The sequence below is a fragment of the Colobus angolensis genome, unplaced genomic scaffold, assembly GCF_000951035.1.
Source record: "Colobus angolensis palliatus isolate OR3802 unplaced genomic scaffold, Cang.pa_1.0 Scaffold58, whole genome shotgun sequence".
Classification (NCBI taxonomy): domain Eukaryota; kingdom Metazoa; phylum Chordata; class Mammalia; order Primates; family Cercopithecidae; genus Colobus; species Colobus angolensis.
In genome coordinates, this window is record NW_012119376.1 from 744,777 (window position 1) to 767,653 (window position 22,877).

The 22,877-nt window shown below is 40.6% G+C and overlaps 1 protein-coding gene across 1 annotated transcript in view; it reads right to left on the reverse strand.

The window, feature by feature from the left end:
• STX11 (syntaxin 11) overlaps positions 1 to 22,871 on the reverse strand; it is a 46,283-nt gene extending 23,412 nt beyond the window's left edge. Inside the window, exon 1 of the mRNA XM_011962011.1 lies at positions 22,752 to 22,871. The gene's annotated coding sequence lies outside the window, so the exon portion shown is untranslated. The remainder of the gene's footprint in view (positions 1 to 22,751) is intronic.
• Positions 22,872 to 22,877: the final 6 nt, after the last annotated feature.

The window sequence follows — 22,877 nt, forward strand, 5'->3', positions numbered from 1 at the left end:
ACACCAACATGGCACAAGTATACATATGTAACAAACCTGCACGTTATGCACATGTACCCTAGAACTTAAAGTACAATAATAAAAAAAAAATTAAAAAAAAAAAAAAGAAACCTAGAACATTCCTCCTTGGCTTTGGCACCAGATAGCAGGCAAAAAGCAGTGATGTAACTGTTAAGGAAAACTGGAAAGACGGCATGCAGACTGTCAGAGGAGGGTGGCAGTGGTGAGTAAACTGCGAGAGCAGTCAGGGGAAAAGGCAGTCCGTATCACAGGCAGCCAAACACTTGACAACACTGTTGCCTATGGCAGCTCCAAAGGCTGAAAATGTCGGTATGAATTTTGCATCTCGCTGCAAAGATCTCCAGACAATTGAAAGTGTTTGAATGTGTCTATAACTACACAGAAGTTCTGCAAGATAGAGACAAACTAAAAATTGAATCATCTAGTTTGCAAGCATTATTCAGAGAAAACCTTTCTGGTTTCTCTCTATTTTCCTACCACATGATAGGAAAATAAAAACTTTTTATCTCTCCAGTTTCTCCAACTGGAAGAAACAATTCTAAGTAAGAAATGGCCTTAAAGACCTTGGTAAAATTGAATAAGGTGGCTCGAAGACCTTCTCAGCTAGACAAAGTGAGCTCTAAGACTCTAAGTGTGTTGTCTCAAACAATCTGATCCTCAGCCTGAAGTAGACAGAGGTCTAACATGAAAACAATTATGAACGTAGGTTTTAGGGGCATGGAGCCTAATTAGATTATTTGGAAATCCATAAAGTTTTTAAGAGAATTTTACTAACAAGCACACACACAACCTTGGCCTAAAAATACAAAGACTTTTCAAAGGAAAAGAGGCCTCTGGGTCCCCAACTTTTTATGATCAGGATCTAGGCCAACAAAGCTATTTAGAAACAAAAATAAGCCATTTGTTGTGGGAAAAGAAGAGTTTCAGAGGGCAGAGCCAAGAGCAGTGGAGGACTATAAACCAGGAAACCACTTCTGAAAAGCAGAGCTGGGTCCTAATCAAGGAACATGGCCTAGTCCAGGAGCAGGGGCACCTGGTAACACGTGCTTGGACAGAATTGCTATGGGCCAGTGATTGTCATATGAATCCTGTTAATGGCTTTTTTTTGGTTTTTTAATGGGGTGTCTACTTTTGTTATCCTTTTCCTATCTCATCATTATATGTTGAATGTGTATGGGAAAGACAGCCTGTTCATTGTCTTGGGATCAAGAGGATCAGCATAAGAAGAGCTATCTCTGAGGAGTCTGAACTGTATCTAGATCTCATGCAGATCAGGCATGAGTCTCTAGACTTCGAGGCTAATACTATAATCTGATGAGACTTCGGGGAATCCTGGGATGGGAGTGAGCATATTTTTCTTGCAAGAGAAATGTGAATAATTTTTGTCAGCAACAGACTATACTTGATTACAACAAATGGCAACAAATTCTTAGCAGCACCTCCCATCAAGAAGTGGTGTCAGTCTCTCTGCCCATTGAATCAGTTTTTCTACCCTTGGCCATGAGATTTGCTTTGACCAAGAGGATGGGAGGAAACATGGAGCAAGCAGAGGCTTCAATAGCACTAGTACCTTGGGGCTTATCCACCCTGGGCACACCGAAACCATTATGTGAGAAAGCTCAGGTTAGCCTCCTGGAGGATGAAGACCGCATGGAGAGCTAGGCCAGCCCCCAGCTAACCCACCTCTACAGGTGCATGACTGAGTCCCGGGGAGATCCGTGGAAGAAGCACTAGTGCTTACTATCTGCCAGAGACTGCTGTGGAAGGTTTACATGGATTATCTCATTTAATCCTTGCATCTGTGAGAAACAGAAAATTGTTATTTGGGGGTGGCTTGTTACACTGACAAAGCTACCTGATACACCTCTCCTTGCGTTTCTCTATGCTCCTTAAGGTGTATTCTTCTTTCAAGAAGACTTGGAGGCTGTTGTGAATCATGGATAAATTATAATTTCTGGAAAGTAAATTGTCATGCATTTAAAACAAAAGTTTATTGCTATGATTTTAAAACACAAACATAAGCAACATGAACCAAATAGTTGTCCTTATGAAGTATGTCACCTATCCAATAATTGTGACTTAAGGTATATATTAATATCTTGATTTTAATTCAGTAGACCTTTGTGATATTCTACTCATATTGTATGCAAAAGTTAATGTAAGGCATACACATTTTTTAAAAGCACATGTTTCTTAACATGTCTGAAGACAGCCCTTCTTTTTTGTTTGTTTGTGTTTTGAAGACTGTGGTCATAATCATGGTGAGGAGAAAAAAAATATGCTAAAAAAAAAGATTATCTCACACACACACACAGCTTCCACACAAAGACTCTGCAAAAGCTGTTCGATAATACAGTGTGCTAAATAGGAGTCTTTGAACAGCGGGGTCAGGAAAGTACAGAGATACTTGGCAGTTTTAACCTTGGCTGAGTTTCAGTCTAATAAGAGGTTTTGAGAACCTGAACAGCCAGTTTTTAAATGGAAGTGGATAGTTTGAAGTATATCACAAGTCTATCATTCAGCTCACCAAAATAAACAGTATGTAGGCACAGTGCAACTTCCCAAACACAACTCCACTGCCACATCCCAAAGTTTCCTTCATCATCAAAGACTGGACCAGAGATGTTTCCTGCTGCCATGCCAAAAAATTAGTGGGATGTGAACTAGGTTTCTAAGGAATTTCAGAAGTTTATTATGGCCTTACTAACCCCATTCAAAATGTTAACGGCTATCAGGATACTTCTTTTCAAAGCTGTAGGATCAGCTTAGAACTCCACATCTACTCAGGGACGTACAGGAGAGGGGCAAGTGTGTCTCCTGAATTATGTGGAGACATATCCACATCTCACCTCTGACGCTACCTGGTCTTCTTGCCTGGGTTTCCTCACTGGTTTCAGGGTTCCCAGCAGTTAGGGCAATTCTCAACAGATGAGTGCAATTCTTAACTGATGAGTGCTTTTCAAGCCTCTGCTATGTTCTGTATTGTTGTAGGCCATCTTCTCTATACCTGGTCTTCCCCATGCATAAATAATTACCTCATAGGATATTAGAGGGGGTTAAATGAGGTAAGCCATGTAAAGCTCTTAGACTAGCACTTGGCAGAGAGTGAGCACTCTGTATATGTTATCTATGGTCATGTATTCCTGTGATTTAAATTCCCTCAAATAACTAACGTAGAGTCAGTAACTATTTGTGTAAATGATACATTTGTTAATTATACTACTAACAGTTTATTTTCTGTCTCATCTATGATCATAAGTGAACACTAATACCTGTGCATTACTCAATGATTTGAGGTTTGAAATACCTTTCTTCCAACTATTATATAGCAAAATATCTCTTTCTGATTATGAAAGCAACCCATGCTCTTTGTAAAATATAATAATAATAATAATACAGATTGAGCATTCCTAATCTGAAAATCTGAAATCTGAAATGCTCCAAAATCTAAAACTTTTTGAGCATTGGCCACAAGGGGACTATTCCACACTTGACCTCATGTGACAAGTCGCAGTCAAAACAGAAGTAAGTACATAACACACAGTTTACTCAGTGTTCCCAAGGGAAAAAAGACCCTCCTATCCCCCTTCAGCTGCAGTATATCTTTTCTGCACATGCCCAGATACCCCTTCACAAGCGCACACACACACAAAGGGCAATAAAATGGCACATGTACAGCAGGCTGGATGCAGCAACAGCAGATTCTCCACCATGCCCCCACATGGCACCAAGAACTTCATGTATTAATCACTATGACTCTTTGCTTATACTCTGCTCTGACATTTTTGAAAATGTCAAAAAGGCCTGTGGATACTTCTATGAGTAACAGTGATAAGAAAAAGGGGAAGCATTTATATTTATCTGTAGCAAAGAAAGTCAAGCTATTGGAGAAACCAGACAGAAAAATATGGTGTTGGAATGACCACCTTATATGACCTGAAGAAACAAAAAGATAAATTGTTGAAGTTCCATGCTGAAAATGATGAACAAAAGTTAATGTTAAAAAATAGTAAATACTCCATGCATGATGACTCGCACCTGTAATCTCAGAGTGTTGGGAGGCCAAGGCAGGAGGATCACTTGAGCCCAGGAGTTCAATACTAGCAACATAGTGAGACTATGGCTCTACGAAAAACAAAAAAAAGCTGGGTGTGGTGGTGTGTGCCTGCAGTCCTAGCTACTCAGAAGGATGAGGTGGGAGTATCACTTGAGCCCAGGAAGTTGAGGCTGCCGTGAGCTATGATTGTGCCACTGCACTCCAGTCTGGGTGACAGAGCAAGACCTCATTGGAAGGAAGGAAGGAAGGAAGGAAGGAAGGAAGGAAGGAAGAGGAAAGAAAAGAGAGAGAAAAAAGGAAGAGAGAGAGGGGGGGAGGGAGGAAAGCACTGTATAAAGCTAGAAATGAAGATCTTGATCATGTATTGAAAGGGGGGATCCATCAGCCTCACAGTGAACACATGCCACTTAATGGTATACTGATCATAAACATGCAAGATCTATCACAGTGAACTGAAAATTGAAAGAAACTGTAAATAATCAAAAGGCTGGTTGCAGAAATTTAAGAAAAGACACAGCATCAAATTTTCAAAGACGTGTGGTGATGAAGCATCTGCTGATCACAAAGCAGCAGAGAAATTCATTAATGAGTTTGCCAAGGTCATTGCTGATGAAAATTTGACGCCGAACAAGTTTACAATGCTGATAAAACCTCACCGTTTTGGTGTTATTGCCCCAGAAAGACACTGACTAGAGCTGATGAGACAGCCCCTACAGGAATTAAGGATTCCAAGGACAGAACAACTGTGCTGGGATGTACTAATGCAGCAGGCATGCATAGTGTAATCTGGCTGATAGGCAAAAGCTTGTGTCTTCGCTGTTTCCAAGGAGTGAATTTCTTACCAACCCATTATTATGCTAATAAAAAGGCTTGGATCACCAGGGGTATCTTTTATGATTAGTTTCATAAGCACTCGGTACCAGGAGCTTGTGTTCACTGCAGGGAAGTTAGACTGGATGACAACTGCAAGAATTTGTTATTCCTTCACATCTGTCCTGCTCATCCTCCAGTGGAAATTCTCATCAAAAATAATGTTTATGCCATGTACTTTTCCTAAAACGTGACTTCTCTACTTCATCCATGTGACAAGGCATCCTTAGATCAATGAGGAGTAAATAATGCTTTCTTGAACAGCATGCTAGCAGCAGTGAACAGAGGCATGAGTGTAGAAGATTTTCAAAAGGAGTTTAGCATGAGAGGATGCCATATATGCTGTTGCCAATGTTTAGAACACGTGACTAAAGACACAGTTGTGCATACCTGGCACAAGCTCCAGCGTATGACTATGTTCAGTGATGATGATGAATAAGGTGGTGACTTTGAAGGAATTCCGTATATCAGATGAGAGAAAAAATGATGTATGACCTCCTTACATATGCAAAAAATATACCTTCAGAGTCAAGCAGTAAGCTGGAAGAAGATATCAATGAAGATTTTTTAACATCAACAAGGAGGCTACAGTTCTTCATTTATTGACTGATGATGAAAGAGCTGAAATGGTTCTCAATGAAAATGACTGTGATAATACTGACAAGAAAGATACCATTAATACTGCAGAAAAAGTGCCTATAGATGACATAGTGGATATGTGAAGAGCTTATTGAAGGACTAGAGCAGCGTGCATGTATAACAGAACAAGAAATGATGTCAGTTTATAAAGTCAAAGAGACTTCCAAGACAAAAACCAATGTTAATGAGGCAAATGACTCTGGAGGAAACATTTTAAAAGGCCATGCAGCAGGATGCCTCCTCATCCTCAGAGGACCCACTCTCTGGTCCCTCAACTATTACTGATGTTTCTTCTCACCTAAAAAAAATACAGTGTACAGTAACTTTTTAATCAAAATACATAATTGCACATGGAGACTGAAAGCCTGCCATTGTTGTTGCTGTTAACGTGGATGCAGGTATTTGGTGATGCTACTGGGCTTAGTTACCCTGAACACATTATTTTTTTCACTGTATTAATGGTATGTTATTTTTTTTTTTTTACCATTAAGTACTTATGTGTGAATAAGTCTAAGAAAGTGACTGTAGTCAGGCGTGGTGGTTCACACCTGTAATCCTAATACTTTGGGAGGCTGAGGTGGGCAGGCTGTTTGAGTCAAGGAGTTCAAGACCAGCCGTGGACAACATGGTGAAACTCCACCCTTACAACAAAATACAATAATTAGCTGAGACCAGTGGTGTACACCTGTATTCCCAGCTGCTTGGGAGGCTGAGACGGGAGGATCACCGGAGCCCAGGAGGTTGAGGCTTCAGTGAGCTGTGATCGTGTCACTGCACTCTAACCTGAGCAACAGAGCAAACTCTTATCTCAAAAAAAGACAATAAAGAAGAAATGAAAATAAGAGAGAGAAATGATTGCTTATCAGTAGCATGTAAACTCAGAGTCAGGAATGATAGTGATACCAAGCAAGCACAGATGGTCCATGTGGGTGCCTGACATAGTCACCTTTGTTTTCTGATGGTTCAATGTACATAAACTTTGTGTCATGCACAAAATTATTAAAAACATTGTATGCAGTTATCTTCAGGCTATGTGGATAGGTATATATGAAACATAACGTTTCTTTTTTTTATTATACTGTAAGTTCTGGGGTACATGTGTACAACACGCAGGTTTGTTACATATGTATACACGTGTCATGTTGGTGTGCTGCACCCATTAACTTGTCATTTACATTAGGTATATCTCCTAATGCTATCCCTCTCTGCTCCCCCCACTCCATGATAGGCTCTGGTGTGTGATGTTCCCCACCCTGTGTCCAAGTGTTCTCAATGATGAAACATAAATTTCATGTTTAGATTTGGGTCTTATTCCCAAGATACCTCATGATGTATATGCAAATATTCCAAAATCCAAAAAAATTTGAAATCCAAAATACTTCTAGTCCCAAGCATTTCAGATAAGAGATACTCAACCTGTAATAATAAATCAAGTAAGACAGAATTGTTAAACATGAAAAATAAAAATTTTCCATCATCTAATACAACTATATATAATAACTCTATAAAATAACCAATGATAAAATATAATACATATTCTTCCAGATTCTTTTCAATACCAGAAGGTTGTGAACACTTAAGAGACAGTGTTCAGAAGAACCAATCCTGCTACTGTGAAATTTAGTTTGTTTGCCTGGAAAATCACAGGCGCTCTCTAGGATTTCTTCTTCCCAGGGGCATCCCTCAGAGGTGCAGGGCCACAGGGCAAGTCACACCGTACTTTCCATCAACAAAAGTTTTGTGCAGGTAAAGTCAGGTAAAAAGAAAGAAAGAGAGAGGTAGACAGAGAGGAAAGAAAGGAAGGAAAGAAAAGAAGGGAAGGGAAGGGACAAGGGAAAGGAAGGGAAGTGGGAAGGGAGATGGGGGTTCCACGCATGGTGGCTCATGGCTGTAATCCCAGCACTTTGGGAGGCCAAGACAGGTGGATCACTTGAGGTCAGGAGTTGGAGACCAGCCTGGCCAACATGGTGAAACCCCGTCTCTACAAAAATTAGCTGGGCATGGTGGCACATGCCTGTAATCCCAGCTACTTGGGAGGCTATGGCAGGAGAATCACTTAACCTGGGGGGCCGAGGTTGCAGTGAACCAAGATCACACCACTGTACTCCATCCAGCCTGGGCAACAGAGTAAGACCACCTCAAAAAAAAAAAAAAAAAAAAAAAAAAGAAGAAGAAAAGAAAAGAGAAAGAAAGGAAGACTGAGGGAAACTTGGAAAAGGAAATTTTAGAATACAAGAAAATCTTCACGTGTGCTTTCATGTTTAAGAATCTCAGGATGTTTACCCCAATTCCACACATTGCAAAAGAATCTTGAAGTGTCTAAGCCAGTCTGAGGACTGATATTCTTTAAGACTTAATGTTTATAAAATTAGTGGCTAGGTTTTCTTTTGGAAACAAGTTAACAATTTTAATGCATTACATATACATTGAACATCTCTTCCTCATAAGTGTCTCATAAAGGTAAGCTGTATTCCCCTCACCCCCACCACCAATTAATGTTTCATTGTTAGTGTTGGTAGGTTGTGTTTAGTTTTTTAGTTAGATTCAAGTAGTGAAAAGATCTTTTCTTCATCTAACAGATGGAAGCCTTAAAAGTACTATTTCCAAAAAAGAAGCAAAGGGTAGATACTCCTACTGCTGCTAATATCATCTGAAAAGCAAATGCCATGTAAGAGAAAGAGTACTTGGCCTGGTAAGCGAGGGCTTATTCCCATTTCCATCTCTAGCTGCATAAAGTTGAGCAAGACATTTAACATCTCTGTCAGTTTCCTCATCTGTAAAATGGTAATAACTCTATTTACCTCACAAGGGTTACCTTTTGGTTGTTAAGTAACGTAAGTTATGTACCTAAAAGCAGTTCATAAACTTTAAAGTATTTTACAAACACAGTCTTAGGAATTATTACTTTGAACTACTGCCATCCATAATCAGTTAATTTATCAGTTAGCTTATTGAAGATACTATAAGTACTACTCCTTTGGAAGCATGTGCAGATCATATGATCTCAAATGGTTCTATAACACCAAAGAATGATCCTATTATTAGTTTTTATATTACTCCTATAACTCAAGTGACAGCATATTAATGCTCTATTCAGCCTAAACTTCAGGAAGACAGAAGTTAGGTGCTTTGTACTCATTATATAAAAGGGGCTAAGAAAACAAACTCACTTATTGTAAAGAAAATTTTTCTTCAAAGTGAATATATTGCATTGTACCTGTCAAAGAAGACAAATAACCAATACCCCCTTGCAAAACAAAACCAACTAAAAAGCAGTCGATCACATTTCTTATACATTTACCCCAAATGAAAACTGTTCCATGTAGCAACTGTGCTCTTTTAAGCTATTATAGGCTGGGCACGGTGGCTCACACCTGTAATCGCAGCACTTTGGGAGGCCAAGGCAGGCAGATCACCTGAGGTCAGCAGTTAGAGACCAGCCTGGCCAACATGGTGAAACCCCGTCTCTACCAAAAATAAAAAAAGATTAGCCGGGCATAGTGGCATGTACCTGTAATCCCAGCTACTTGGGATGCTGAGGCGGGAGAATCACTCGTACCCATGAGGCTGAGGTTATAGTGAGCCGAGATTGTGCCATTGCACTCCAGCCTAGGCAATAAGAACAAAACTCTGTCTCAAAAAATAAAAAATAAAATAAAATAAAGTTATATAGACTCAACATCTATAGATATTGAAAAAATATTAAACATCTTTTAGTACTAACAGAATTTTAATTTTCCCTTATGTGTGAGCTTCTAATTTGGATAAAAGGGATGTTGCATGTTTGCAGTGATACTGGTAATGTTTATCACGGGAATCAGTAGATATCTTTCTATACATCCAAAAGTGCAGAAAATTCCAAAAAGAGTAATATAATTTGTTCTCTCATGAACAGACTATCAGTATCCGTGCAGAATAATTCCCAGAAATCATGAAATGCGTACAACTTTAAATACCGTAACTTTCACTTTTACTTACTGTTGGGTATTCTTTATCATTTGATTTTAACATAATATTAAAATACCTCAATTCTATTAGCTAAAATATACACAACAGCATAGAAACAATGGCATCCATTAGCTTTATTTTATTTTTATAAACCAAGTTGGGAAGCCTTTTAATGAGCTTTTAAGGGATATTCATAAAGTAGACTATGTGACTGATATTCTTATCCACATCTTTCAGAACACATGTCTGCATAGGCTACTCTGACAGGGACTTTCATGAATTTATTCAACAAGTATTTATTGAGTATTTATGTGCCAGGCATGATATGATGAGGTTAGCTTGGTGAACAAAAGATAGGTGGTCCCCGTACTTTTAAAATATATTTTCTAGATAAGCAAAAAAAAAAAAAACTTAACATAAACCTTTTTATGAGAGAGAGAGAGAGAAAAGGTCTTGCTCTGTTACCCAGGCTTGAGTGCAGTGGCACAATCATAGCTTACTGCAGCCTCCAACGCTGGGCTCAAACAATCCTCCCACCTCAGTCTCCTGAGTACTGGGACTACAAGCCATGCGCCACCACATCCAGCTAATTTTTAAATTTTGCGGCCAGGCGCAGTGGCTCATGCCTGTAATACCAGCACTTTGGGAGGCCAAGGAGGGTGGATCGCCTGAGGTCAGTAGTTCAAGAGCAGCCCGGCCAACATGGAGAAACCCCGTCTCTACTAAAAAAAAAAATACAAAAATTAGCCAGGCATGGTGGCAAGTGCCTGTAACCTCAGCTACTCGGGAGGCAGAGGCAGGGAGAATCGCCTGAACCCAGGAAGCGGAGGTTCAAGTGAGCCAAGATTGCGCCACTGTACTGCAGCCTGGATGACAGAGTAAGACTCCATCTCAAAAAACAAAAATTAAAAAAGTATTTTGTAAATAAAATATTTTGTAGAGATGGGGTCTCGCCATGGGCTAAGTTTTAAAATTTTTGTAGACATGTGGTCACACTATGTTGCCTAAGATAGTCTCAAACTCATGGGCTCAAGCAATCCTCCTGCCTTGGCCTCCCAAAGTGCTGGAATTACAGGCATAAACCATGATGCCTAGCCCATAAAGCATTTTTAAAGAAATAAATTAAAATGTTATAAATTTGAAAGACTGATGAGATGTTTTAAATATAGACACAGTTGAAACCAAAGTTTTATATGTATTTACAACGAATTTATTAATTTCAATCACTGGTATCAACTATGACACAAAGAATAGCTTAGTGGTTAAATAAGGATGCAGAATCGAATAAGCCTGCATGGGACTCCTAGCACTGAGCAAACTAGAATAAGACAATGAATCTCAAAAAGCATTTACACATGGTGAATGAGTTCTCAACAAATGCAAGTATTTTCTTAGATAATACTTATGTTGTCACTCATGTTGGTAAACATACACACTTTCTATGCATATCAACCAGAAAATGTATAAATAATAGTCAAGTAATTTTTTACTTACTGCTCTTAACCTGTCTTGGCCTACAGAAACTCCACCATGGCATGCCACCTTATCCTGCCTTCCTTCTGGAGATGTTCTCCAACCAGAGATGTCCCTCAACCTTTCCCATCCCCTATCCAAATTCAAATTTGTCCATCAGAACATCCCATGCCTATAATCCATCCTCTATGTTTTAAGGCAGTAAACAACTGTTCTGATGAATATATCTGCTTGTAAGTGTTAATAGCTTAATATACTCCTCCATCCAGAAAACATATTTGCATTTTTGAAGATGCCTTCTATATTCTGGATAAAACAGCAAATTGAACATTACTTTTGCTCCCTTCCAAAACCCCACTAAAGAAACTTTCTAAAGGCATAAGCCAACTAGGATAAACAAGAGAGAAGAAAGCAGCAACACAATTTTGGAAATTATGAAGCAAACAGAAAAACGAAAGTTGGTCTAGCAGATTTAAGAAAGTTAAATCCTCAGTGAACAATGGAGAAGTACAAGAAGCAACTAAAGTTACACCATCAAATAAACTCCTAAAGACTCAGAACTCATAATAAAAGTCTGAGTACCTATGGAAAAGGGCGTGATGGTGGGGTAATAACAAGTTGGGTTTGGATAGAAGCTTTTTAAAGAAGTGGGAGTGCCCTCCATCCTCTGTTCCACCTGGGCAGAAGAACAGACAGATGACAGATTAGACTCTGAACAGGGTAAAAGAGAATCTAGACTGCGGTAGACGTACCCAACTGAAAAGAGGAGGATTCAGTGAATATTTTTACATGGAATGTTGAATCTTCAAACCCTCCTCCTTCACCTACTTTCCAGCACACTGACCTATATCTTACAGGCAGAAAAATAGAAGATCCTTTTCTATAAAGGAGAAAGAAAGAAAAAAGAGGTGAAAAAATAAGAGTAAAGATAAGGAGCTTAGAGGTCCAGTCCTTTACATTCAAATTCCAAATAATAGGAATTTCAGAGAGAAAACATCCTATGAATAAAAATATTTATTGTGTTTATGCTGCTGTTAACAGTGGTGGGTGCAGGTATCTAGATGTCAGCAGAAAGGCAAACTATCCATAGCACTTGAAGTTGCAGCAAAAGGCAGTTAATAACTTCAGAAATTTTCTTAAGCCACCGGGCGCGGTGGCTCACGCCTGTAATCCCAGCCCTTTGGGAGGCTGAGGTGGGTGGATCACCTGGGGTCAGGAGTTTGAGACGAGCCTGACCAACATGGTAGAACCTCGTCTCTACTAAAAATACAAAAATTAGCTGGGCATGGTGGCAGGCGCCTGTAATCCCAGCTACTAGGGAGGCTGAAGCACGAGAATTGCTTACACCCAGGAGGTGGGGGTTGCAGTGAGCTGAGATCATGTCACTGTCCAGCCTGGGCAACAGAGTGAGACTTTGTCTCAAAGGAAAAAAAATAAATTTTCCAATTAAACAATACCAAAAATATGCTGACTAAACAGGATTTTCCTCCACTAACTGTTAATCTTTTCAGATGAAGTGACACTATTATAACTTTGATTCTTTAAGGAATATGTTTCATCCTCTAACGAGTTTATTTCCAAAAAGAGAAAATACTCCATTTTACCATCATCGCTTCTTATTTAAAAATTCAAATTCTTAATGAAAATATAAAAATGGAGCTCATTTGCAGTTAATAAAGTATTCAACTGGATTCACAGTGGTTAAAATCACTACCTACACTTCAGCAATGAACCAAGTTCAACCTATACAAAATAAAAAGTACAAGAACAAATGTCTAGAATTATTTCCTTACCATTCATATGCTCCTTCATATAATATTTATGGTAAAAGCAAGACAAAAAATGAGAACATGAATCAAGTTATACTTGAGATAAACCAAGGAATATGCCAAAGGAGGTGAGGAAAGATATGAAAATACATGGCAAATGGTCATCACAGGACCTCACACGTCCATTCACGTGAAGTCACACTACAAGCCTGAGTTAAATTTTCACTAGCACTATAATTTTTAGTTCCACTTTTTTTTTTTTTTTTTTGGTGTCAGTGTGGTCAAGATGCTGAATGGTGTGTATATGTTTATCCACTTAAATGGGACACAGCGGAGCATTACATAACTCCATCTACATCTAGAAGTGCTGCTTTATGGTGAATTAATCCCTCCCTCCCTGCAATCAGCCAATGGTTGGTATTCTTAGTACTTAACGTAGAGGTTCACAGGTTAAATATGCATATGTTAGCACTTGGCCTATTTGCTTTGTGATGTCAGGTTAAACAAGAAATAGGTTCTCACTAGAGAACCAATCTGGTTACTTTTTCAACCTAAGATTTGCCTGCTAACTTATATATTAAACTTAAGGTCCTTTATCTATTTAATATAATAAATGTAAATAAATTGCAGCAGAAGAGCTGCAAAGGTTCAAAAGTTAAAAATCAGGAAGTCTCAATCCTTACCCTAAGCTTACAATTTATGGGAAGAAATAAGCAGGTACAAAAATAATTTTTAAAAAGGCCAGGCACTCCTGGCTCACTCCTGTAATCCCAGCACTTTGGGAGGCTGAGGCAGGCGGTTCACCTGACGTCAGGAGTTTGAGACCAGCCTGGCCAAATATAGTGAAACCCCATCTCTACTAAAAAAATACAAAAATTAGCTGGGCGTGGTGGTGCACACCTGTAGTCCTAGCTACTTGGGAAACTGAGGCAGGAGAATCACTTGAACCCGGGAGGCAGAGGTTACAGTGAGCAGAGATCGTGCCATTACATTCCAGCCTGGGCGACAGAGCAAGACTCTGTCTCTCAAAAATCATAATTTTTTTTAAAAAACAAGAACAGGCCAGAAAAGGAGAAAAAGGATCAGCATGAGCCACCAAGCTGGGTGGAGGCTGAAAATTGCAACACTGGGGTTGTGGCCTCTTCACCCAGGGCTTCAAAAGTGACCTGGAAAGATAAGAAACCTCAGTGGATATGGACTTCTGGGGCAATGCACTTCACCCACAGTCTCCAACAAGACCCAAAAGCAAACCTGTCAAGCACGCTCCTAGGCCATAGTAATCAGATCCTTGAGAGTAATTTTTAAAAGGCTGTGATGTAAGTTCATGATTTTCAGAGCTTTACATTTATTTTCTTCCACTGTATATTACATATTAAAATATTAACAAAGTACCTTCTAGCAATGGTGCATTGAATGAGACACACAGAAACTTCCCTCTCTGTTCCTTGTTCCCTATTTTACCTCATTAAATGAAAGTGTTGTTTCCTCGTATGCTCTTTTTTCACATACTGGACACACACACACACACACACACACACACTTGTTCAATTTTGAACTAGCTCAACCAAAAGATCTTCCTCTGTTAAAAAGTAGTCTCTTGTAACCAAAGACAACCCCGTAACTTCTATTTTAATATAAATTATATTTCAGGAAAATGAAACACTTCCTCTGACCTTAGACTAGGCTGGGTTTCCAGTTCTATAATTTCACTTCTCTTTTTCTGGTACTCACCATATTTTATTGCTAGTTGTTTGATAACATATTCAATTGTTACTTATCTTCTCTGCTTGCCCATAAGCTTCATGGGGCCAGGAGCTGTACCTGTTGTATCTGCACCATGTACCCCAGAGCACCTGGCATATAGAAAAGCCTCAATAAGGCGGAGCTTGCAGTGAGCTGAGATCTGGCCACCGCACTCCAGCCTGGGCAACAGAGCCAGACTCCGTCTCAAAAAAAAAAAAAAAAAAAAAAAGAAAAGCCTCAATAAATAGTTGTTGAATAGATATGCTCACCAGAACCATTTTTTTTCCCTCATTTTTGATGAGGCTAGGTCTCTCGTACACGAAAATGAAAAAGACTGTTCTTGCTCTTATAGACTGTTAGAGAGAATAATGATAATAAATGCCATAATAGAGGGATCTATGGGAATACTTTGAGAAGTCAGTCTGGCCAAAGGGGAGGGAAGGTGGTCTGAGCTTACCCTAAAAGGTTTAAAAAGAGTTAGCTTGGTAGGGAGAAGGGGAAGGGACCCAGGCACAGACAACTTCAGCGAAGGCACGAAGCATGGGATGTGTAGGAACCACAGCAATTTGGTGTTTCAGGAGTAAAAATTGGTAAGCTTAAAAGTGCTTTTCCCTTGGAAGAAAAAATCATTGCCAAGGTCAGTGAATCAGATAATATACTATCCCACATTTATGAATGTTTAACATTCTCCTGTAAGTTATCTCTGATCCTATTAGACAGTTATTAAAGTTTTAAGACAACACCTCAAAGCTTCCTCTGGCATAAGATTTCCTGAAACCTTCTTTATTTTCCTAGAAAGTTTACTGATTCCTCTAAGTTCACTGATGCCCATCCCCCATCTGCAACTATTCAAAAAATTTGGCATCTCTCACTCTGCTATCTAAGATAGTATAAGGCCAAGCCAGGGACACCTCTCTCCCTCTTGCAATCTTGGTCAGAAGCCAGCAAAGGAATTTGGGCTGTGCTGTCTGTTGGCCACATCAAGAATTTAAATGAAAAACAAGGAATGACTCTCACTATACCAGGCCTGCTGGAACTAAGGCTCCGGCGCTCCTCTGCTGTCTCATGGTTTCCATGACTTCTGGATAATCTGAAAAAATCTCAGTAGAATTGGTCACCACGAAAGGCCTAAGAGTTTAGGGTGAAGGTTCTCAAACTATAGCATGTATCAAAATCATCTGGGGAAAATGTGTTGAAAATGTCAGTTCATGAGTTCCACCCCTAGATTCTATTCCAGTGGATCGAGAATGGGACCTTGGACTTTTATTTCTCTTTTCTTTTTTTCCTTTTACCCCTGTTTTTTTGTACTGAAATATCCTTGGTAATTCTGAAGGTTATAATCTACAGACTACATACTGAGATTGTGAGATTCTGAGGTTATAATCTACAGATGACACACTGGACTGGTTTGAGGACTTTCAAGGGCTTGAAAGAGAGCGAGAGAGAGGGGGGGAATCCAAATATCACAAAATTGTTTAACGTTTGACAATGTTAAAGCCTAGCATTACAGCAAGGACTGGTGTATGTCATACTTTTGTTCTGGGTGTGGACAGCCACAGTTGTTTGTTACTTGGACGTCAGAGTTTAGCCTTCTTTGTTAAACACCACTATTGCCCTCGCCACGGCCTACTCTCCCTGGCTCTTCTGCTCCTAATCTTCTTGGGATTAAGACTACTTTGTCTTGCTCTCTGGTCAGTTACTCTAAAATCCTTAAGGGACTTGGACAAAAATGACAACTTTCTGGGCTCCACTCTGCATGGTGATGGTCTGGGTCATCAGACACAAGCAAGGCCGTTGCAGAGGAAGATGCTCTCTTGGCTACAAATGTAGTAAATGATGTGGTATCCAGATCCCCTTCCGGACCAAGATCCTCAGTCCCCCAGTTACTAGGAAGGTTGGCTGCTGAAGGCTCCCAGTTTCAGAAATTGCCCTATACTGAAGGGAGCTGCTGCCTGCATCCAATGATTAGTTGATGTGGGTACGAATGCTGAGCCTCTTGCCTCAGGAGGCAGAACAATTCTGAACAATCTCAGCTTCCACGTTCCTCACTGTTGAGGCCGCTGTTGTGCATGCCCCACAGTTCAGTTCCTCCCCCTGTGCAATCCCGCTTCCCTCTCTCCTACTGTGTGCTGTCCCCAGAGCACTTCCCAATAAAAACCTCCTGTATGGAAATCTTGAGTCTCGAGGTCTATTTCCTGGCAACTTGACCTGAGACACTGAACTTGTGCCTTTCAGTCAAGTCCTGACAGCATAATGTAGCAGGACTCTGCACTTAACTTCTTGGGCAATCTTGGGTGGTCGCTTAATCTCTCCAAGTGTTTCCCACCTTATCTATAAAATGTGGATAATGGCAACATCAACAACGAATTCTTATTTTTCCATTCTTTCTGGCTGTTATGAAAATTAACAGAAATAATATATATGACAGTACTTCATAAACAATAAACAGCTAAAGAATATTATCAACTGAACATCATTATGTGTTGGTTTAGCATGAAGTAGTCAAGGAAAAGGGGAGGAGGAGGTGGGAAATGTTGTACTATTACAGAATTTAGCTAATACACTATGTCCTACTTACCTCAAATCAACAGATTTGGGTCACTAATCAACATAACGAAGTACAGAATAGAAAATTAGAAATACAACCATGAAAAGAGATGCACATTGCTGCAATCCTGAAACTGAAACCGAAGACAGAACTATTTGCTTACTGTTTCCATAGGAAGATAAAAACAGAGCTATGTCACTACTCTGAAAAGCTGAAAGTGACCTGATTACACAATAAGTTCTGCAAGGAGTAATGGAATGTCTCTTTGCATCCTTGAACAGGGAACAAGTAAAACAAGTACACAAAATGGGAAATACTTTTCTAGAAGACTTAGTATTTTCTGGATTATTTTGACGTCCTATCCACTGAAAAGAAGGAAATGAGGCCGGGCATGGTGGCTCATGCCTATAATCCCAGCACTCAGGGAGGCCGTGGCAGGTGGGTTGCCTGAGGTGGAGAGTTGGAGACCAGCCTGACCAACATGGAGAAACCCCATCTCTACTAAAAATACAAAATTAGCCACCCGTGATGGTGCATCTCTGTAATCCCAGCTACTCAGGAGGCTGAGGCAGGAGAATTGCTTGAACCAGGGAGGCGGAGGTTGTGGTGAACGGAGATCGTACCATTGCACTCCAACCTAGGCAATAAGAGTGAAAACTCTGAGGAAAGAAAGACAGAAAGACAGACAGAAAGAAAGGAGAAAGAGAGAAAGAGAAGGAAGGGAAGGGAAGGGAAGAAAGAGAGAGAAAGAAAGGAAGAAAGAAAGAAATAAATAAAGAAAGAAAGATTGATTAAATTTTAAAACACATTTAATTAGCTCAAGAAGGGCAACTGAAAATTACCAATTCTAAAACTACATCATTCTAAAAATTACCAAATTACGGAGCCTTACAAAGAAGTTGAATGAAATACACAGATAATGCCTGGTATCCGTAAACTCAGAAAGAGTGCCAAGAAATGGCTTACCCTGACAGATGGTTTCATTATTAGTAAACGTCACAGAATGGTTATTAGAATTGGGAGGAGTCTTAGAGGTGGCTTAACAGAGCCCCCAACTCTAACTATTTTCTTCTCTCAGGGAAACCACAGTTGAATTGAACAGCCAAGACAAACCCACATGAAATATTAACCAAAACCCTTCCCTTTCTTGTGATCTGAGCACTGAATGAATTATAGGCAGGCACATAAAAGCTCAGACCAAGGGGCAGACATGTGGGCTCTATTACCCTGCAAGGCTTCATGTCACTCACATTTCATGGGCAACTATAAATATGCTGATTTCCCAATCAATCTGAAGAAATGCTGAACAAAACATTCAATTCATGTTATTCATGTGTGGAGAACATATTTTAAAACTTCAAGTTTTAGATATGTCAACGTTCTCCCCTGCCCCTGCTGCTGCCCCCAGGCTCAAGCGATCCTCCTACCTCAGCCTCCCAAAGTGGACATTTGAACATTTTAAAGCTTCTATAAGTGAATTTGCTGATTCAGTTTGGGTACAACATTAACTGGGTGTTTTAAACCTTACATGGGCCAAAGTAGAGGTCTTTGAGGAAAAGATGACCAAGGCAGCTTTGTGGACACAATGGTTTAAGCTCTAGGAACCTTCAGACAGTCTCCATTAAAATGTAAATTCCCAGGAGAAAAGGTCTGATTGTTCCAGTTTCTTCCTAGATCAATTGTTAGTCCCTGATTGCTGAACAAAAATCAGGATATTAATCCAAGTCAGGGTAGGTTGAATCATCAAACAATGAGAACAGTTAAGCGTTGAGATCATTTTTTTGGGAGGCAGGGGGCGGGTGGACAGGGTTGTTGGTCAAAATACTGCTGTTCAGACTAAATAATGCATCCAGGTGCCCCAAATAGAAAGCAAGTTCTGAATTAAAGCAAGATACTTTAATTATTTTGCCAAGCCAAAATCAAGAGGACAGGAGACACAGCAGGCCCAGCCTCACTTAATAAGATTCTGGAAGTTAGAGGCAGGTAAGGCACCTGCTTCAAGGTAAAATTAGAACAAAATTGGATTCGGAAGGCAGATCACAAGTCAGGAATGTAAGATCTGGAGTTGTTTTGTACCTGTCTGCATTTGTTAGTGGTTCTTCCACCATTTGACCCTGTTCTGTAGATTAATACCTCCCTTGCTAGCCTTTCTGCTTCCCTGTGGAAGATCTTAGCAACAAAACATTGAGTGCATCTGAGAAATATGAAAAGTTGAGCATTCAGTGTTTAGGATGGGTGGTAACCAAGGCAGCTCTGGAGACGCAATGACTGAAGCACTTGGAACCTTCAGACACTGTGAGTCTCCATTAAGACGTTTCAATTCCCAGGATAAAAATGTCTGATTATTCCAGGTTTCTTCCTAGATGAATCAGGTATTTCTTGGAGTGAAGGTTGGGGGTGGGATGTCATGTAGCACAGTAGGGACACTGAGGGCCCATCTTATGCATCAAGGCCATTCTTGGGATAAGGAAGAATTATTAGGGGCAGGAAAGTGACTTCAACCTGAGCTTACCACAAAGTCCAAATCCTCATTGATTCATCCATCAAGATAGCACATCACAGCAGAGTGCTTGGGAATGCAAGCTATGGAACCAAGTGCTTGGGATCCATTTCTGGCTCTGTCAGTTACTAACACTGCACTTTCTTCACCAGTCAAAGCAGTTAATTTGAGTACCTATCTCACAGGATTGTACTGAGGAGTAAAAGGCTTAATGCGCATAGTGAGCCTAGGATAGTGTGTGGTCCATAATAAGCACTCAATAAATTTTAGCTATTACTGGCATTCATTTGAAAAATCTTAATGAGCACTGATTATGTGCCAAGTACTGTGCGAGCTTCTCACCACCCTTTAGCCCAAACTTATTATTCCACTGAGTGGGATATTCTTATCCTAGTCATTCATTAGAAATGTGGGAGTCATCTTAACTTCTCCCACCTCCTCATTGCCCACTTCTAAATATACACCCAACTGGGTTCCACCTATTAAACCTCTACCAGCCCCTTCCCTCTTTTCCCGTCTGCACTGTCACTGCTCGATTCAGGCCTTCTTTAATGTCCCATCTGCAATAAGACAACAGTTTCCAAGGTGTCTCCCTAAAGTCAATGTCACTGTCATCTAATCTAAGATTTTTAAAATTCCAATTTTTGTTATTATTTTTTAAACACATACCTGACAATATCATTCACTTGTTCAAAGGGCTCAGTACTATAAACCCTCATGGGGCCTTTGTGATCTGACCCTTCCTGTCTCCCCAGCCCTCGCTCTGTGCTGTCACTAAACAGGCTGGAGTTTCCTGAATGTCCAGTGCTGTTTCACTTTTCTATGGGTGCTGTTCCTTCTGCTGGGTCACCGAGCCTTCCACTTGCCTGCCAATTCACCCTCCTACATGAAGGTTCATTATTTCATCAACAAACACTTCCCAACACTTCTCATGAGTCGAGCCTGGGACGAGTTCAGGGAGTACAATGCTGAATGACACACTCAACCCTTTCTTTCTCATAGAAAAAGTAACTTTAGGGCTCTCAAAGGGGGAATAAAGTTTGGAAATTAAGGTAAAGTCTGAAATTTAGCAGTGTTGCCTTTATTAGTTGGATATCTTAGCAAACTGGAGAAACTTGGAAACCTTGATACTTGGGCATCAAGTTCAAAATCGTCTCAGCAGATTTCAATTGCAACAGTAAACTGTGATATGGTAGATTTATTCATTTTGGCTCACAAGGCTATAATGTGCTAAAACACATTGATTTGAACTACAAAAATAATGATCAAAAACTTGCTTCAATATAGTGTTACAAATTTATAAAGTATTAGGCGGGGCATGGTGGCTCACGTCTGCAATCCCAGCACTTTGGAAGGCCAAGGCAAGCAGATCTCCCGAGGTCAGCAGTTCGAGACCAGCCTGGCCAACAGGGCCAAACTTGTCCCTACTAAAAATACAAAAATCAGCTGGGTGTTGTGGTGGGTGCCTGTAGTCCCAGCTCCTTGGAAGGCTGAAACACGAGAATTGCTTGAACGCAGGAGGAGGAGGTTGCAGTGAGCCAAGATTGCACCACTACGCTCCCGTCTGGGGCAAGAGAGTAAGACTCTGTCTCAAAAAAACAAAACAAAACAACCTATTAATTAGTCATACCATTTCCTAAAAGTCACGCTGCTAACTAAAGGTAACTACAATGATCTAGGGATGGTAATCTGCTGAGTTTACTCTTTAAATACACTGGAACCCAGCAGATTGAGTTATATTGGGACAGAAACTTCACTCTGGGTATAGATTTACCGTAGCACCTTGTCGGCAGGATCCTATTATTCATGGTTGTACAAGCAAGGTTCAGGGAAGAGGCTGGCACAGAGAAAGTACCTGTTAACTGTTGTTTGGGACTGAATTCAGCTCAACTCAGCTCCAGTAGAGATGGTGCTCCCTTCTCTACCGTGTTGAGATAGTGTGCAGTCTCTTCCTAGGGGCTGCTACCCACCACAGTGGGGCCTGTCAGCCCCAACTTTTAAATTTCTCTGCTCCCCCTGGGACCCACCCGCTTCAAAAATCATCATGTGGTTTTGGCACCAATTTAGTAAACACAAACTGTCTGAAATATTTTGATTTTAGAGAGTTACTTACAATCACCACATTAAATGATACATTTCTACCATTCAGTGAAAATGGCAGCAAAATGGTCATTGAATAATGAAATTAATTTTCTCTTGGGCTTCTGTGGCAAAGCACATGATTTTAGTGGTTATCTTAGATCAACCCAGTGACCTTTACTGGCATGTTGTAACATGAGGCGCCTTAGGAAACTGAAAACTCAATCGTCACTTCCCATACCACTGCCCCAGGTCAGCAGGGCAGGCATTTCACATTTAGAGTCTCATTTTAAATACAGACAGAGCAAGCCTCGCTTTTCAAAAGTTCATTAACAAAGTCTCACAATTAAGAGAGCAGCCCTGTGACTCATTTTTGGATACCTGTAAATAACAGCTCCTCCCTTCGCTGAGAAACGGCTGAAACAAGCGCGTGAGAACCACAGGAAGTAATACAGATCTCAGCTGGTGTCAGCGGAGTCTAGAAAAAGGCAGAATTCCCTCTCAGGACGGCGTGGTTCTCGCAGGCATTGCCACTACTTCTCTCCGTTTTTCTAAAACAAAGTCTTACGTGGGCTGCGAAGGGACTGCTCCAAGGCTCTATCAGTTTCTCCGTCTTTCCTGGCTACTGAGTGACACTGCCAAGTTCAAGTCAAGAAGCACCCATTCTGGTGTTTTTGACACAGTCACCCTAATAGGAAGTGAAGAGGTGATAACAAAAAAACACTTCAGTCTTTCGATTTAAAATAAAAGTAGTCTTAGGTGGACACTTTATAAAGGCAGCCTACCGACAGGTATCCCTAAAATAATTCCTGTGAAGCACTAAATCCTAAGTCCCTCAGCCTCTGAAATTAAAAGTAATTTTAAAAAATCATTCCGCTTTATGTGAGAAACCCAATCCTGTGTTTCCGAAGGTGTCCAGAGGCGGTGTGAGGACCTGCCTCAGATCCAAAATCCCAACTAAGGCACAGCCGCGGGTCCCGAGCCCAGACAGTGCCCCCGCCCCGGCCCGCCCGCCTCCCCGATCTCTCCGCGCACCGGGAATAGTCAGGAAGAGAAATGGGGGGTCAGAAAGAGAAATGGGGGCTCAGGGAGAGAAAAACAAACCTGGACCCGGAACGAGAGCGCGAACTGAGAAGCCTCTCTCCCCGCAGGGCGCGCGTCCCCTGTGGGCGCCGCGATAGGGAAGGAAACCTGTTGCGCGACTCCCGACGGCTCTGCTCCCGGCGCCTC